Raw genomic sequence first — 19056 nt, 5'->3', positions numbered from 1 at the left:
TTCAGAGTGGCTACATAAACGCTGACGACAAAATATGAGTTATGATGCTTAAAAAGAAAAATAAGCCAACAAAATAAGCAGTGATGCAAGTTACATTGCTTGTAAAAAATAACTACTTTAATTTCCTTTGGTCCTCTTTAGTAGCTAGAGTTTTTAGAAAGCTTTACATTCCTTACAGTAAAATAAGGCAATAAGGAAACAATATGGATATTCTTTAAAGGACAATTAAGTCAGCACATATGCATTATGTTAGTGAAAACAAGAGAAATCTTTTCTGCCTTTTTTTTTTTTTTTTTGCTTTAATTTATATGCCGCCCTTCTCCGGAGACTCGGGGCGGCTTACAATGCATTAAGCAATAACCTTTTCCCTCTAATTCTGGCAACCAGAGGAGATAACAGGGAATGCTCTTTCTAGGTGTATAAAACTTGAGGCACTTGATCCCCTGTGATATCAAAATCTATGCTAGAATGCTTCATTGACAGTATCTATGCCCCATCCTCAGGTTGCATGTCTGTACAATGATACTCCCCTTCTCTTGACAGTCACCCAAATCTTTGTTTGAACATCTTTCAGAAGTCCCATTACATTTTCTATGTAAACTGAATGGGATGCAGTCATAATGAATCTGATTTAAATTTCTGAGATTTAATGTGATACATATATAGCTGTTTCTTGCTATGTTTTAATTTAAATTTAATTTCATTTGGGGATTTGAAATCTATTGTTTCTCCTAGTTTATTTCTACCAGATTACAGAGCCTAGAAAAAGTTTCTGGCAAATATTATGAGAAGATGACAAAGAAGAAAAATAAGGTGTAAGAGTATGTTACTATTGCCAAATAAGGAAACTGCATCTCAGGAAGCCAAGCAGAGCCATAATTCACTTTTTCTAGAAAATGTAAGTTTTGATTCAGAACTGGAAACCAAATCAATTCTTTTCTAGAAGTCATGAACATGTTTTTTAAAAAACTTAATTTGATATGAAAAGTTGTATTGTGACTTGCATTTTTTAATGAACTGGAATGAAAAACATTTTTTGTGTTAGAGTGTGATAAAATGTTATGTGTGTTACCTCCTATGTAAGCAGTGTTTTTAACTATGTGGTCCATATTTTTTGTCTGATCGTTGGAATACCATGTCCGCCCCAAACTCCTGCCTATAGAATGATCTTTATTAATCTAGATCTAGATCTAGGCCTAAATCCGTCTGTCTATCTATCTATCTATCTATCTATCTATCTATCTATCTATCTATCATCTATCTATCATTTTATTGTCATAGTCTGGAATTTACTGTGCATTAGTGTAGTCATATTTAGCAATAGTAGGAAGTTATAAGTGATACACTACACCAACCCCCCCGCCCTTCCCAACACATGCCTGTACATTTGGCTGTCTATCATAACTGATGAGAAGTACTGGGGAATGAGTGCCAATGGCAAGTCTGTATTTTCTAGGAAACCTATTTGCCATCTAAAGTAAATTTCCAGGAAGCTAGTGAAAGAAACCCCTTTCCATCTATTCCTCAAAATCCTAAAAAGACATCTATTCTAATGTCCTGCAACATGTGCATGTTTTTCATGGATTAATCGAGGAACAAATTAAAAGGTAGGCATTTAATCCATTTTGCTTTCCTTTTTTAAAAGTGATTTGACAGCCATAGTCATTTTCTAGGAGAATCTGACACTGTTTACATGCTGTTTGAACTGATCTCCAGACTTTCCATCCTAAACCTAGCAGGATCTTGCTTTTTGTAAAAACATGAAGCTTACAGCAAAAAAAAAACAACAACAAAAAAAAAATCCTGTCTCTCTGAAAGACAAAAAAGAGAAGGAGTCTGAAATTTGCTGTTCGCTGAGGTACTTTGCTACAGTAGATAAGGATAAAGATGTGTTGAAGACCTCAAGCCAGGTATTAATGATAGTAATTTTTTTCCCTTAACGTTATCTGGACCAAAATGGTTAAAGGGTATTGGTTGCTAATGCAGCTCCTGTCATTATTCTGGAATATTGTTTATATTTCAGAGATGTGGATAAAGACTTCTGTCACTTCTGGCACCACTATACCTCCTGGGAGATTATAGGGAACTGTGGCTGACACTGGCCAAGTTAGCTTTGATGGACATCGTACTGAGGCATGGTTCCTGTCAAGAAAAGGGTCATGTGGGGAAGAGAGAAGAGGGAAGATCTCAAAAGGGAATTTGGGGTATTTTTAGAAAACTTCTAGAGGGAATTTTCAGCTCTGCAATAGCTTTGCAAGAGGGATTCTTAAGGCCGAGTCCTTCAAACTGCAATGGCAAGTCAGAACAATATAACATGATACACAGAAAATGAAATCTATATCATTATGTTTCTGGGTTTATTTTTCCTTAGTCATTTACAAATGGTCATTTACTGGCAATAGTTCAGTAAGCTACAAAAGAAGGGAAAAAAGACATATTCATACCAGGTATAATTAAGTTGTAACCAAGTTATAGTGATCATAGCAACAAATTTGTTTGTGAGTAATCATTCCATCCAATCATTCCATCATATGTATATATTTATGTACATATGTGCAAACTGTTTTTCACTATGATTCCAAAGAAGAAGTTCAAAATAGGGCAGCACTGTTAAAACCGTAATATTGCAACATTGATCTTAAGATCATGATAACAAAAACAGACAACAGGAGAACCAGCAGCATACATCTAGTTGGATAAACAATTAAATTTCCAGCAGGCGCTAAAGTTTATAAGGCTTGGCATCATTTACCAATTGGACTAGGAAGGGAATTCCCTTTTCAGGATGTTAAGGGTTAAAAAAAACCCCAACAACTTTCTTTTAGCTTGCCACAGACCACTGTGGCACAGAGCACTGGCCAAGTTTCAGTGGCGCCATCAAGACTGCAACTACATTTTAATGATGGGTCTGATATTCAAGGTAGAAAATTATTCAGATTAATTAGGTAGCCAAGTTCTAAACTCCAGAGGGCTTTATTATATGTCAATAGAAGTACTTTGAACATAGATCAGTAACACATTAGTGGCAGAGACAGCTACTTATGCCCTCAGAAATTAGATAGAGCCTCCAGATATTACAGAAGCATATCAGGCTGTATACTGGAAGCTTTTAACATCATCATTTTCAGAAAGAAAAATAATGCTGATTTTATTACAGTTGGGAGGATAGTAATCTTTGAAGGTGTTGGAGTAGATCAATGCTTTCCAACCTTGGCAAGTTTTAAGATTATGGACTTCAACTCCCAGAATTCCCCATCTAGAGTTGAAGTTGAATTCTGGAAGTTAAAATCCAAAATCTTAAATTTGCCAAGGTTGAAAAAAAAACACCCTAGAATAAATGCTTTCCTAAGAGGTCACTGACTATACTGAATGATTTTAATGAACACTGTAGTCCAGCATTTTTATAAGTTGAAAGCTGGCTGCAGCCTGCAGATGTATATCAGATCATATAATCTAATATCATCTAGAACTTGTTTCTATTTTGCTTTCAGATTCCAGCTGTTTACAGTCTCTGGTGCTATTAATCATCACAGATAGTGAGCAGTGCTGTTCCTGCATAATGCAATATTTAAGCCTTTTGTTCTTAAATATTGTCTTCTTACATATGGACAGGTCTTCACACTCAATTCTTGGTTCTGTTTCATTTGTTTTTTTAATGTGGGGGAAAACAAACTTGAGATGAGCCCAACTGCAGTCTGAAATGATAGAACTTTGCAAAGGCAGCATCTTGCCAGCCATGTGATAGGCTGTGAGAGATCATGCAGGCTCAATAATGGAAATTACTTTATGCAGGTTCAATAATGGAAATGATTTTAATATTGTCAAACTCTTAAACTGCTTACAGGGTTGGTGTATTTCAATCATGATGTTTAAACCAAACATACAAAAAGAGAAGAAACTGTCATAAAACCAAGAGCTACGAAAGACTCAGGACAAGCATCTAAACCAGGGATGTCAAACTCGATTTCATTGAGGGCCACATCAGGTTTGTGGTTGACCTTGGGGGGGGGGGGCTGGCTGGGGTGGGTGTGGCCAGATCAACATCACTCGTGGCCAGGAGCACCTGTGGTGGTGTGGCGGGAGCTGGGGGGATCCATTGTCTCCAGCAGAGGAAGGTGAGACCAGGGCGAGTTCCAAACCTTGTCTACCAGAGAAGCCTTGCCATCCCTTTCAGGCCTCACGGAGGCCCATCAGGTACAGACAGAATGACACAACTGCCAGAGGCTCAGGGCAGAGGCTTCCCATTTTGACCCCTCCCCCATCGTTCCCTCTGCGCCTGATGGGCCTCCACCTCACTTCTCCCAGACCCGCACGTGTGTTTGTGTGTGTGCGCACACACTGGGGATCTCCCCCCTGTTTCCAGGGCAGTCCCGCAGGCCAGATCTAACCACCTTGCGGGCCAGATGGGGCCCGTGGGCCTTGAGTTTGACACCCCTGATCTAAACAGTCCAATCCAAACCACTTTGTTTCTGATTTCTTGTTCTACATCAACACCCTGCCTGTTTCTGGATTTTTCTTTCACATTGTTGATGTCCTACTTCTTGGGTTGTTTAACTCTGACAGTTCACTCCCCTTCCTGTGATCAGATGTGAATCATAACTTATTCTTCCAGTGGCTGATGCTTCTCAGAATTTGTAAAATTGAATTTTCTAATCACATACATCTAAGTTTAACATTTTGGAAGATTTTTATGCCATTTTCCAGCAAACTTTAAATAAATAAATAAATAAAGGTTAAATAAAAGTAAAGTCACCATTGATTCAAGCTTAATTCCTGGTGATACATGGACACATCCATAGCAACACATTTATTTATTTTTAAGATTAATTAACTGTCTCAAAAAACTCTCTGCTGTAAACAAAATAATCGCACTGCTATATTTTATTACTTTTTTATTTATTGTTATATATGAAGGTGGTTTGGAATCACCAGCTCCTGGAATGTTTTCTGGACTCCCCAGTCTAGCTTACAATTTTAAGATTTCCTGATGGTCTCTCATTCTAGGACTAAGTCTGAACTGGCTTAGTGTTTATTGAGATCAACCAAGTTTGGCCAGATGCTGCCACCTGTTGGAACTGCAGATTAAATGCAAACCTCAAGATACAACCCACAGCACATAAGTTTTTCACCAATGGGCCTGACTGTAAGTGAAAGGTGGGGCAGGTATGTGTTGAAATCTTTTCAATGTCAGGCAAAGATTTTTTGAAAAAAAATTCCATGGATTTGTCCATTTTAAAAAAAACATGTAAGTCCTTCTAATTTTTTTACTGTGAATTTTAAGCTTGTTTTCCATTTCCTAGTTACATATTTTTTTATAGCGGATGGTTTGCAATGCTTCCTGGATGCTACCTAGGTAATCTTTGGTTAATGTTGGATGCTTTTTAAAAAGCATGCAAATACATTTTTAAAAAATCTCCATCTACTCTAGCATGAGAAAAAAGTCATGGAAGGCTTTCACTCAATTTTTTTAAAAATGCCACCTCCCCATGAAGTGCTGCTTCTGTCATCAGCAAGACAAATTGTAACCTACCTCTTCATGGATCAGAAACAAATGGCCACACTCTTGACAGGATGTTGTAATAAGGAGATTAATTCACCTCATGAGAGGCTTCTGAGGGGAAATCCTTAACTCAATTGGAGGAAACCCATAGCCAGCAAAATTCTGCCTACTTTTCTTCTGCTTCAGCCAAGCTCAGCGTTTTTTTGTCTAACACACACAAACACTATTTTCCCCCCAGTTATCTCCAAATATCTATTATTCGGGCAGAGAATTTTATTTTTCTTGGAATTAAATTAAAGGTGAATCTGCCATCACTTTTCTCCACTCTTGCCACTTCTGCCAACTTGCTTACCATTTATGTGGTAACAGATGACTTGGTATTGCACGTATTCCCTACCTTTTATAGTCATTCATTCGCATTAATAGATTCCTCTGAGTTGTTCATTTTATCAGGTACTTATTTTTATGTGGTATATGTGTTCATTATGTACGCTCCCTGCGAGGTTTGATTTGTAGGTTTTTCTGTAGTTCATCAAAACCTGCAAAAGATAGAAGATTGATGGTAGCAAGCCATACAACATTTTCTTCATTTGCATTTTCTACAATGGGTGCAGGCCACAGAAATATGTATTAAGTGTTATCTTAGTGTGCCATTTCACTTGTATAAGTCACTTCACCTTTAAATAAACCTGTCACAAGATGTGTTGACAATTACCAGTTTAAAAGTTAAATACGCACAATATTGGAAGAAGGAAACACTACCAACGGAAGAGCATTTAATTAAAAAAATTCTAGAATGTGCAGAATTACATAAATTAACTAAAGAAATTAAGGGGAAAGAAGAATCAAAGTATTATAAGGTTTGGAGTAGATGGTATGAATAGTTGAAACAAGGAAATAAGTTAAATAAATGAAGAAAGGAGGAGGAAAATGTGTATGATCTTTTGTTAGTAAAGAAGAAATGATATAAAGTAGAAAATGAACGTCAAATAAGTAAATACTTAAATATTTGATAGAAAGAGCAGACCGCTGTGTATAGCTGAAAGAAAAGTGATATTTTTCTTCTTTGTGTTACTTTTTGTTGTATGTATATGTTTGATTTTTAATGTGTTTTTAATGCGTTTAAAATAAAAAACTTTTTAAAATTAAAAAAAAGTTAAAGATAAATTCCTTGTGTGTCCAATCACACTTGGCCAATAAAGTATTCTATTATGTTCTGTTCTGTTCTGTTCTGTTCTGTTCTGTTCTGTTCTGTTCTGTTCTGTTCTATTCTACAATATATTAGGCTGTGGACTTGGGTCCATGTGGGTAATACATCTGAATATATTTGCCACATCATTGTTTCTGTGTCCAGCTTCTGGGCTTTTGGGGGACATTACTTGGCCACTGAAGAAAAGAAGATTCAGGACTAGATAAATCTTTGTCTTAATCCAGCTGAGCTCTTAGAAAACTTTGATGTTTAATGAGTTGCTGCTGCTCCCTGCTAGCAATGGAGACAGTGTGCAATGAGGCAATTAATTATTGTTTAGATTTTAGCACTCTCTGTTCTAGGTAAGGAGTATAAGTACATCCAGATTTATAGAGTTGGGAAAGAATGTGAAGCTCCTCTATTCCCCCCCTCCTCCCATGGATGTAGAAGGCAGTTCATAAATGCAACCTTAATAACTAGCTGGCATTTGCCAGAAATGGTGTAGCTACTATAATTAAAGATCACATGGTTGATTTTTGCATAGCATTCAGCACTAAAATGTTTAATAATGTATAACCTACAACATCCAATCATTGGTTCTTGTTCTACCCTCTTGAGACACCAAGAACACCTCTGTTCCATCTTTTGCAAGACAGTCCTTCAGCAGCATAAATCCAGGCAGCTGTTTCACATGCTCCTCATCTGTGTTGGTTTCCAGGCAATAACTCAGTGGTTGAGTACATGCTATAGGGACAAAAGAGCACAGGTTCAGTCCCTCCTGTAGAAATCCAGGCAGCGTCTGCCAGTCTGTTTCAGTAATCCTGGCCTAGAATATTCTAACTCAGTACAAAGTGGTAAATCTGTCACCAACTGTCAGTTGATTCGATTAGAGTCCTAAGACATAGCTAGCTATTGATTTTGTTCATCAGTGGACTGAAGTTCATTCACCAATGGCATCAGTATGGATTTAATTTCCCAGATCTTCTATTTGTCTTTGTAATCAAGATTTGTAGCATGCCCTTCATTGACCACAAGACTCAATCGCCTCCCCCTCCCCCATGCAAGGAGTCAAGGCTTCTTAGCTGGGGCTGATTGACGCAGGTTGTTGCTCTCCCTTCCTTATTTCAACATTCCTCCCCTGGGCTGCTGGGTACAGGACATTCCCGCCAGAAGAGGAGGGTAGACATGGGAATTGGGTGCAGCTGTTCTTTGTTGTTACCTTGAGCTTCAGAGAGCCCTTTTTCTTTTTCATGATTTGGATGTGCTCAGCTTGTTTTCTCCCCAAAGCACACGGGAGTTGTCCAAGAACTGGAGGAGGATCGCTGAAGGGAGGAGGCTTCTGATGCACACAGATGGCCAGATCCCATGGCCTTCACCTTGTCTTGCAGCTGAAAAGGCAGCCTTCGAGATTTAGTTGGGCCTATCCAGGTTATAAAACAAAAACAACCTGCTTAGCTTCTGCTGACGTTAATCAGCTTGGCAACCTTGTAAAAGACAATTTTGCACAGCTGCCTGCCTTCTTTAAACTTACAAACAGAGAGTTGTATAGCTGCAATGGAGGTCCAGCTTTGTTATTCTGCTCCACACTTCCTCATGCCCTCCAGATGTGCTGGAGTTGGCAGCTAGCCTGGTCAGGCTGACTAGGAATTCTGGGAATTGAATCTCTGAAAGATCCAGAGGGCCCCAGCATGGGAAAGGCCCTTCTCTACATGTTCCAGAGGAAGTAACAAATTGCCAGCCTCTCCACAGACCCTTCATTTCTTCTCTATTCTGGAGGCAAACAATGTGCAACAGTGACTAAGATCAAAAGAATATTAAATATTTGCAATTATGTTTGGCATGGGAGGGAATGAACAAAGTTCCACTGCAGATCTTAATACAAAAGCTATAAATTCTACTAGGTTCATGGGATGTAGGCCTCTTAGAGAAAATTACCTCCCTGTTTGAATACAACATATTTTGAATTGCTGGGGGTAACCCACCAGAAAGGTTTCTTCATAGAAACTTTTTTGGGTTCTCCTAGAAAAAATTCCGATTGGGAAACATGATGATGAATACTGTAAATGGGTCTATACTATGGAGAGCATGCTGAACATATCTCCAGATTTTTCTTCATCCACTTGCCCTGCCCAACACTGATAATCCTGCAGGATTTTAATATGGAGAATTCTTATAAACAATAATTTTTCTATTCAATTGATGATAACTGTATGGGATATTCTGGGTGCAAAAAGTATGACTCCCAATAATCTTTTTGCTATTTCCCCAAATGATTGAAGCCGCATGTTTCCTTTTGGGGGTGGGGGTGGATATAGGAGATTTGTAGGGGGAAGGGTTATAGGACAAAAAAGTTGCCTTATGTTCTGCAGAAATATAAGACACCATTTTATCTGAAAGAATGCTAAAAAACTTTTTAAAAATGTGATCCTTGGCCCACTCTTTTTTAGATTGTAGCCCTTGGCATGTCTTGCAGGGGTAAGCTTTAAACTGCTGGAGGTTGCATATTGCCTTACACTTTTCAGTTTATGCAGAATCTGAGCCACAAAGCCTAATATTGCTATTAGTTAGATTCTCTGTTAGAAGGTTGATGAAGCTAGATGCAGTGAAGACCCAAAAGAAAGAAAAGAAGTGCAGGATATTGGTGGTGTCGGTGGGTGGGAAGTAATCAATTACAAGGTGAAATCCCAGTCACATCAAGGAGAGGGAAGTTTATACCAACTGCCACCAGGTTATGAAAGATCAGAGCGTAACTGGCCTTGGATGTTGCTTCTCCTGAAGTCCATTGTCTCCAGAGATGGGTACTACATATCCAGGGTTTGACCTCCAAGTGACCTCTTCATCCCCTGCTTTATCAAAAGGGAAGCTAACCCTGGGATGGCCCTGAGGACCACCTAGCATGCAGTATGAAGGACACAAGGAAGAGAAATGAATGTAAAATATTAGTTGGTTATGGGGGTTCAAAAGGTAGAAATTTAAGGGAATATGACAATGGGGGGAGGGGACAGTAGAAAATATGGTGCTTTTCACATCTTGGAGGCATCTGTTTTCTTGAGTTCTAAATAAAGGATACAGTGAGAAGGTCCTGTATAATTTTTCATATTGAAAATATCTGGAAGGTATTAGGTTGCATTTCTTGTAACCATGTTTCTTATAAAACCATCAGCCTCAGTGGCGCAGTGGTTAGACTGCAGTACTGCAGTTACTTCTGCTGCCTGCCAGCTGTCTGGAATTTGGCAGTTCAAATCTCACTAGGCTCAAGGTTGACTCAGCCTTCCATTCTTCCGAGGTCGGTAAAATGAAGACCCAGATTGTTGGGGACAATATGTTGACTCTGTAAACCGCTTAGAGAGGGCTGTAAAGCATTGTGAAGTGGTATATACATTTAAGTGCTACTACTATTGCTACTAGGCACTTACTTGTTCCTGGGAGGAGATATGAAAATACTAAGGTCATTATTGAAATTCTAGGGCAGTGATGGCTAACCTTTTTTGGACCGAGTGCCCAAAGCGCCTGTGCCCAAATCCCCAAAATGCAATGTGCATGTGGCCCCCGCACATAAGTGTTTGGGCCCCCCCACATGTGCCCCACCCCCCGTGCATGCACGGCAGAGACCCGACCACTAGCTGGCCAGTGGGAAGCGCACACGCATGCACGGCGGAGCTGAACTGGGGCAATGGCTAGTGTGCTCACAGAGAGAGCGCTGCGTGCCACCTGTGACACACGTGCCATAGGTTCACCATCACAGTTCTAGGGCATGTGTGATGAACTTTTGGGCCTTCATTTCTTGCTGAACTACATTTCCCAGTAGTCTCAGCCAATGTGAATAAGGATGAGCTATGCTTGGAATTCAGCATTATCTAGAATCATACAGTCCAAGCTCCTATCGCAGACCTTGTAATGTGATATTGTCATAGCCAAATACAATCAAATTATTAAACAATTCTGAAATTATACATGTCTCTCTTTCAAAGTGAGGAGTTCATCAATGCACTCCACCAATACATAAGCCAATTTGCTTAAGACATAAGAGTGGAAGTCGACATATACACCAAGGAAGTCGACATATACACCAAGGAGCCTTTGTGGCGCAGCAGACTAAAGTGCTGTTAAGTAGTACTTAGCTGCCAGCTGCCTGCAATTACTGTGAGTTCAAATCTCACCAGGCTCAAGGTTGACTCAGCCTTCCATCCTTCCGAGGTAGGTAAAATGAGGACCCGGATTGTGGGGGCAATAAGCTGACTTTGTATAAAAAAGAACACCGCTTAGGGGGGCCCAAAAGCCCTACTAAGCAGGTATATACAAAAGTATGAAGGCTATTGCTTAACGCATTGTAAGCCGCCCTGAGTCTCTGGAGGAGGGCGGCATATAAATCGAACCAGTAAATAAATAAATAAGTAAATATACCCATGCCAGGTCTGTGTGACAATGTGATTGGTTCAAAAGTGTGGCTGAAGAGCTTCGTAATTTTATCTCCAAAATTCAGGGTTCATTATATAATACATTATATAATAAATGGAGAAGCCAGATTCACTTAACAACGTGCGACTGATTTAACAATTGCAGTGATTTCCTTAACAAATGTGGCAAGAAAGGTTGTAAAAATGAGCAAGACTCACTTAACAAATTTCTCACTTAGCAACATAAATTTTGGGCTTAATTGTGGTCGTAAGTCGAGGACTACCTGTAGTTCATGTGTTGAACTGATGAACACTCCCACATAGGTTTTAATAGTTAAGAGGGTCATTTTCAAAATTGAAGAAGTAATATATATTTTAAAAAATTTTAAGCATTTAATCCATTACTGTAAAGAATAGCCTTTTGGAGGAGACCTCATGTTGTAAAAAATCCTCAGCATTTGTTTCATCTTTTAGCATTCACTGAGAGAAGGGAGACACCAAGTGGCCAACTAGAAGAACAACACATTAATATCATTTCCCCCTCTTGTCTCTTACAAGTATGGCGACAGGAAAATACATAAGATTTGTGAGTTTGAATCAGTTTAATCCGAAACTGAATCCCCTGAATCCATCTTTGTTGGATTGACTGATACTACTATCATAGTTCCGGTACCCATGTGTATCCTCCCATCAGGGTGACTGCAGGGTCCCACCCCATGTCTATCTGTGTATCATATAGTGGCTGGCTGTAAGTTGAGAGCATATACTGGTCCAGGATCTGATTTTTAAAAAATATGAACGATGCTGCGCTTCAATGGTAAGATGGACTAGACGTTGGTATCGAACATAAATCTTTTTATATTGTTTTATTGTAGTTTTATTAATCTAAGTGAAATGTTAATATATGTATTGCTAGTCCATGTATGATATACCATATACTAAATAAATAATATGTATCTTTATTGACTGAACAAAATATTTCCATTTCAGCCAATTTTGTAACGCCTCATCAACATCCACAGCAGGAAAAGATGCAGGGAAATGGCTTTTCAACTTACTCGTGAGAAAGAACATTTGGCTGCAGTTGCCGGTTGCCCAGGGCAACAAAACTATAGTTTGTGCAGGTGTGTGAATGTAATGCCAAGGGAGCCACTTATCACTTCAAATAGCTTAAATAAATTACCTGTGTTTTCCCAAAAATAAGATCCAGTCTTATTTTCTTTTGGGCTCCAAAATAAGCACTAGGGCTTCTTTTCAGGGGATGTCTTATTTTTTCTCCATGTACGGGAGGGCCATGTCTTCTGCTTGCTTGCAGCAAGGCAGGGGGCCACGTGGCATGCGAGTGCTGCCGCTGTGAGGTGGGGGGTGGAGCTGCCCCACACTCCCCTCACCGGCTTACCTCAGGGCCCCCACAGCCAGGCCCCCCAGGCCCAGGCCCCGACACCTGGGTCACCTTGCGGCGGTGGCTTCAGCAACCCTGTCCAGCAGGACCCCACATGGCTGCCGATCCCCTTCTGCTTGCTCCTGCGCAAGGAGGAGCAGGAGGCCGAGTAATGTGCTGGTGCCATGGGCCTCAAGGCCATTTTTGTTGGGGCGTGGATGGCCTGGCTGTGGGGGACCCTGAGGTAAGCCAGTGGAGTGTGCGTGGGGCAGCTCCACACCCTCCTCACCTCACCTCGTGTTGGTGGCACCGTGAGCAATCAGATGGAATGGGTAGCCAGCCGATCGGCCGCATAAGTGCTTAAGTAGGGCTTATTTTGGGGTAGGCCTTATATTAGGCACATGCTAGGTCTTATTTTCAGGATAGGTCTTATTTTCATGGAAACAGGAGTAGTAATCCTGTTAAGATCAGGCAACGACAATTGTTGGAATCTGCTTCTCTTTTCTCTCTGTGTGTGTGCATGTATGTGTCACAAACATTAGAAACTAATTTTGCAGCAAGGCTTATTGAGTTCTTTGTCCTTTAGCCACTTAATAAATACAGATAATCAGTAATAAATAATGAAGATGATGATGATGATGATGATGATGACGACAATACTGTTCTTGTATATTTGGGGTCTATTTATTTGTTGTCTTTCTAAATATTGAAGGGAAATTAAGAAGATCCAAACTTTGAAATAATCCTTTAGTCATGGAATTTCATCAGCCAATATGTGCAAACTGAGGCTACTGCATCTCAAGGCACTGCCCGATCCTTGGATTTTTGGAGTAGAGTGAGTTATTCCACCTTAGTGACTCAAATTGCAATATCCAAATGGGCTGATGTGATCCAAATGGCTCCAAATGGTCAATCTGTTAGAAATGGGCCTCTTAGAAATTGCTTTTGATCTTGTTCTAAGTTCCTACATGTTGAACTACTAGCAAATCCATTTCCTCTCAGGCTAATGTGTCGTACAATCTTGTCTTAATCTAATTCCCAACCCATGAGTGAGTCAGCCTAAACCATCTCTAGTTGTATTGATGTTAATGTGGTATTTTGCCCCATATTCTGACACTGTCCAAGGCCAGGAAGTATATCTTCTATTAGTCTCTGCCACACATTATCTTGGAGGGATATCAGGGGGTTTCCAATGATTGGGAAAGACAGATGGGAGAGGGACCAGCAATGGGGAAAGCCAATTCCATGTCAATATCATTTTACACCAGCTGAAAGATGGGAGGAGCACACTTCCACTTAGCAATAGGATGAGGACATAATACAGGTAGTCCTTGACTTACGACAGTTCATTTGTGACCGTTCAAAATTACAACAGCACTAAAAAAGGTGACTTGTGACCTTTTCACACATACAATCTTTGCAGCATCCCTATAGTCGCGTGATCAAAATTCGGATGCTTAGCAACTGGTTCATAATTATGATGGTTGCTGTGTCCCAGGGTCATGTGATCCCATTTTGTGACCTTCTGACAAGCAAATGGGGAAGCAGATTCATTTAACAAGTGTTACTGTGTCACTAATTTAACAACTGCAGTGATTCACTTAACAAATGTGGCAAGAAAAGTTGTAAAATGGCACAAAACTAATTTAACAAATTTCTCACTTAGCAATTCTCACTTAAATTCTGGACTCAATTGGGGTCGTAAGTCGAGGACTACCTGTAGTCTTATCCAAGACCCATCTAATTCTACATTTAATTTTCTTGCTCATCTGTAACTGCCCATACATAATTTAATTTTATTCATAATTTTACTCATCATTCGTATTGTAATAATTCACTATTATGGTGTTTTACATTTCAATAAATGTTTTATATGCTGTTTTTGTGAATTTTATGCATTAATGCTGTATTCTGCTACCCAATACAAAATAAATAAAACCAGTGCTACATCTAACCTTTCATCAACAACATATTATTGATACATGCTTTTGTGCATATTTGATGCCTGCATTATGTATAATTATAATTAGTATAATAATCATAATTATTTAAAGGAATAGTTTAAAAGCTCAAGGTAAATGCATTCACTAGTTATCGCAATTGTATCTTGAGCCAATATTTTGTGCCCAATAACCTGTGCGACAGCTTAGCCTTGGAGATGACAACTATATAGCACATACTGCTGTCAGCGTCCCAGCACTGACATATAATAAAGGGAGGAGAAGCCTGAACTTTTGCCTACTAAACTCCTTTGAAGATTCTGTCTCCTCGGAGATGGGAGAGGGGGGAGACATTCCTGTGATCTGACAAAGAAGGGATCAGGAAAGTGACTTGGAAGATAGCCAATAAGAAGCAGAGAATTGGGGATCGGAAAGGGAGGGATTGGGGGGCAAAGGTCAGTACTGACCACGAAAGAGCCAGGATCAGATTGCTGTGCTCGAATAAAGAGAAAATTTCCTTAAAGATCGGCAGTTTGGAAATTCATTTATTTTGAGATAGCATCGAAACCTGACAACTGCTACTTATTGGATTACTCAATTTCTGTAGCTGCCCACCCCAGCCATTTTGTGACTATGTGATATGCTGTGAGCTACATGTGATTGTAATTGTCACCATATGCACTTGGTTTGAAAGACGCTTGCTAGCCTGTGGGCGAGACACTCAGCTACCCCCATTAAACATGTTCTTTCCCAGGTCACAATTTCACGCCATGGTGCATGAGTGACTACACGGGTGTACTTCCTCCTTAGCTACATCCCACGCAGATTGTACTGAACTGGGCATTGGCAGCTGTTCGCCCACCCACTTGCAAACACAGCTCTTTGAATTTGCATGATAATCGTAACACCAACTCAGCCAGTTAACCAGCTGCCAGAAGGTGCAGGAGCAGCAAATCTGTCCTGGAAGCTGCCAGATGGAGACTACCCTTGGAGAGAACTTTCTTCATTTATGAAACTACTGGTTGGATTCCTTAACAGGGGTTTCCCAGCTGTGGAGGAAAAAAGCAGCTCAGTGAAAGATCAATGAATTATATGCACATCTCAGGTTCTACTTTTAACATTTCTATTTTCTTTAAAAAATAATTTTATTGAAGATAAATGGAAGATATTACATATGGGGATAAAACTAATGCAAACTATAAAAAAAAGTGCAAGAAAAAAGAAAAATGAAAAACAAGATGTTTAAAAGGAGAAAGAAAAAACTAACTTCCACTTTCTTCCCAGCAAGTATAAGCAATTTTAACAACTTATTAACATCTCTTAAAATACAACTGTATTTTTTATGTCTCACCCAATTCTTTATAAATGTGTCTTTAAAGCTTCACGTTCCATCCTAATCAGTAAACGTTCTTGAAGGCTTACCAGAAATAAACTTGATCTAATAAATCCATTTGAATTCCTTCCACTTGCTCCCAATAATCTTTAGTTCTTTAGAGTCCATACTCCTGGTTTCTTTTCATTTTCTCTTTGTCTTTCTCACAAAATCACTGACAACCTTAACAAATCCATTTTGTAAATCAAATACAAAAAGGTTATCCATAACCATTCTGATCTTTAACAAGTCCCGTTGAAAATCCCATATAGAAAGGTTATCCAAATCATTTTTCTGGCCTATTATTTGTATGTCTTTTTTAGTTATTAGAACTTCAGTTGATTTCATTTGTATATTCAATACAGGTAGTCCTCGATTAAAGCAGTTCATTTAATGACTGTCTGAAGTTACAACAGTTCATTTAATAATCGTTTGAAGTTGAAAAAAGTGACATATGACCATTTTTCACACTGATGACCATTGCAGCATCCTCATAGTCACATGACCAACATTCAGATGCTTGGCAACTGGTTCATATTTATGATGGTTGCAGTGTCTCAGGGTCATGTGATCCCCATTTGCGACCTTCTGACAATCAAAGTCAATGGGGAAGCCAGATTTGGTTAACAGCCATTTTACTGTGTTACTACAGTAGTGGCCAAAATTGTGGAAACCTTTTGGGAAAAGTGTATTTTCTAAAAGTAGCAAATAACACCAGTTTTTGGGGGAGTAGTACCATAAAATTATATATCAATGAAAAGATAATTTAATCAAGAATGTAATGCAATAACTTCTATGAAGGATTTGCTATTAGAATAGCAGTTACTGTATAAAGAAGAAAAGTGAAACACGTAGAAAAAATGAGATATACAAATATTATCACCATGTCAGTTAATACTTAGTTGGGTAACCTTTAGCATGAATTATGGACTTATAATGTCTTCCCATGGAGTGAACCAAGTCTTTTAGTTCTGCAGCTGTTATAATGTGAAACCAAGATTGAATGATTGCTTCTATTAACTGGGTTTTATTGCTCGGTCACTTCTGACTAACAAGTTTCTTTAGTTGGCTCCATAGATTTTCAATTGGGTTAAGGTCTGGGCTATTTCCAGGCCATTCCAGCAGTGGAATATGATTATCTTGAAACTCCAAAAAAAAAAAAAAAAAGTGGTGTTATTAGCCATCAAAGCTCAAAAATACACTTTCCCCAAAAGGTTTCCACAATTTTGGCCACTACTGTAACAACTGCAATGATTCAGTTAACAACTGTGGTGAGAAAGATTGTAAAATAGGGCAAAATGTACTTAACTGTCATACTCAGCAACATAAATGTTTGGCTCAATTGTGGTCACAAGTTGGGAACTACCTGTATTTTGGCATTTTCCATATCCATTTTTTAGTTTATCACTTTTAAGTACATATTAATTTCAGTTGTGTTCAGCAAAACTTCTTCCACTTCCACAGCATGATCTAGTCTATCAATAATGTCAGTGATCCTTAAAACTAATTTCTTAATTAATTGTTCTCAATATTTCTCAATGTATCCTTTCTGGTGCCCTAGAATGTCCAGTCTTCAAAGCCTCATCATGTTTTTTTCTTCCAAATGCAAAAACAGGAATTGTTTCCCCAGGAAGGATGTTTATAATCATTTCCCCAAATTTTATTAAATCTATCTGAACTCTTGGTCCATTATAACTTTTGAAAATCAACACTCTAATCACCTATTTGCTGTTAATTCTAAAAACAAATACATCATTAAATACATCATTATAAGTTCTTTCATACTGGATTGAAGGAAACTCAGCCAATGAAGTCCATAAATGTCCTTATATTTTTAATTTTAAAAAGCAATAAAAATTAATTCCAAAGTGATTAAGAAATGAGAGTGAATTTTGCATCCTTAAAGGCTACATTATGACTATGAGCTTTGATGTAATCCCTCAACTCCTAGCCATGTGACGCACAAGCTGACTGGAAAAATGTCGGTTCCTGCAGTTTACTTAGGAGGAACATCTTTCTGGAGTTCATGTGAGCTATCTCACAATGTCTCTATTTTCCAGAGAGATTTTTTCTGTCCAGAGCCTGCATCTGGCCACAGATTTCAGCCATTATGTCATCCCTGTTTTTTCAGGCATGTCTTCAGTTTACCATATTCTCACCAGAAGTCAGGATTTTTAACATTTCCAGATGCTATCACATTTAATATTTCCAGATCTTAGCAACCAATGTCCATTTCTCTCTGACACTCCCCCACAAAAGAAAATTGGCCGTCATGTAGTGTAGATTAGATGAATCAAAGTTCTGACTTAATAATAAACCATTATCTATTCTTTATTCCTGAACTCTCTTCCCTGAAATAGTTGGAATCCATAGGTGGAGGACAAGAAGAAGAGGAAAAAAGAGCTTTCCATTCATTCTCCAAGACATCACAGTCACAGCTAAGTGGGTTTCCATACCATGTTACACTTATATTCCATAAGCATTTGAACCTTCAATGGCATATAACAGTGAGAATCACATAGCAAAATAACAATTTGAATAAAGTCCAACAAAACAAATGAAAGAAGAATAAATCTTATTGTACTTAGATGTAGTTGCTTAGACCCACTTATGGAATGAAACAATTCACCATGGCCAACTCACTGCAGCCAATTCGCCATGGCCAAGCTGCTGCGGGACAACCTACCACAGGATTCACTTAGTTCCTTTTATTTTTATTGACCACGTTTTCATCAAAATTATTTTATCTCTTGTATCAAAGGAAGTCATTTCTTCCGGGTGCGATTCAAGGTGTTGGTTACCACCTTTAAAGCGCTTCATGGCTTAGGACCGGGATATATACGAGACCGCCTTCTGCCATCGACAGCCTCCCACCAGCCAATACCCTCCCACAGAGAGGGGCTCCTCAGGGTGCCGTCGGCCAAACAATGTTGACTGGTGACGCCCAGGGGGAGAGCCTTCTCTGTGGGGGCACCAGCCCTCTGGAATGAGTTGCTCCTAGATGTGCATATGATCCCCGACCTGTGCACCTTTCGCCGCGCCCTGAAGACCCTCTTGTTTCAACAAGCCGGGCTAGCCTAACATGAATATGAATTTTAATGGGTGTATGTTAGTTTTTAATTTGTGGGACAAATTTTGGTATATTTGATTTTAAGGGTTTTTAAATTTTGTAAATTTTATGTGTTTTAATATGGCTGTACACCGCCCTGAGTCCTTCAGGAGAAGGGCGGTATAGAAGTCTAATAAAAGTAAAGTAAAAATAAAAGCAAAGTAAAGA

This window comes from Pituophis catenifer, unplaced genomic scaffold (genome assembly GCF_029215685.1).
Source record: "Pituophis catenifer annectens isolate HBS135680 unplaced genomic scaffold, rPitCat1.0.hap2 SCAF_1, whole genome shotgun sequence".
Lineage (NCBI taxonomy): Eukaryota > Metazoa > Chordata > Lepidosauria > Squamata > Colubridae > Pituophis > Pituophis catenifer.
The sequence above is the reverse complement of the archived record's forward strand: the minus strand, read 5'-3'. Positions refer to the sequence as shown.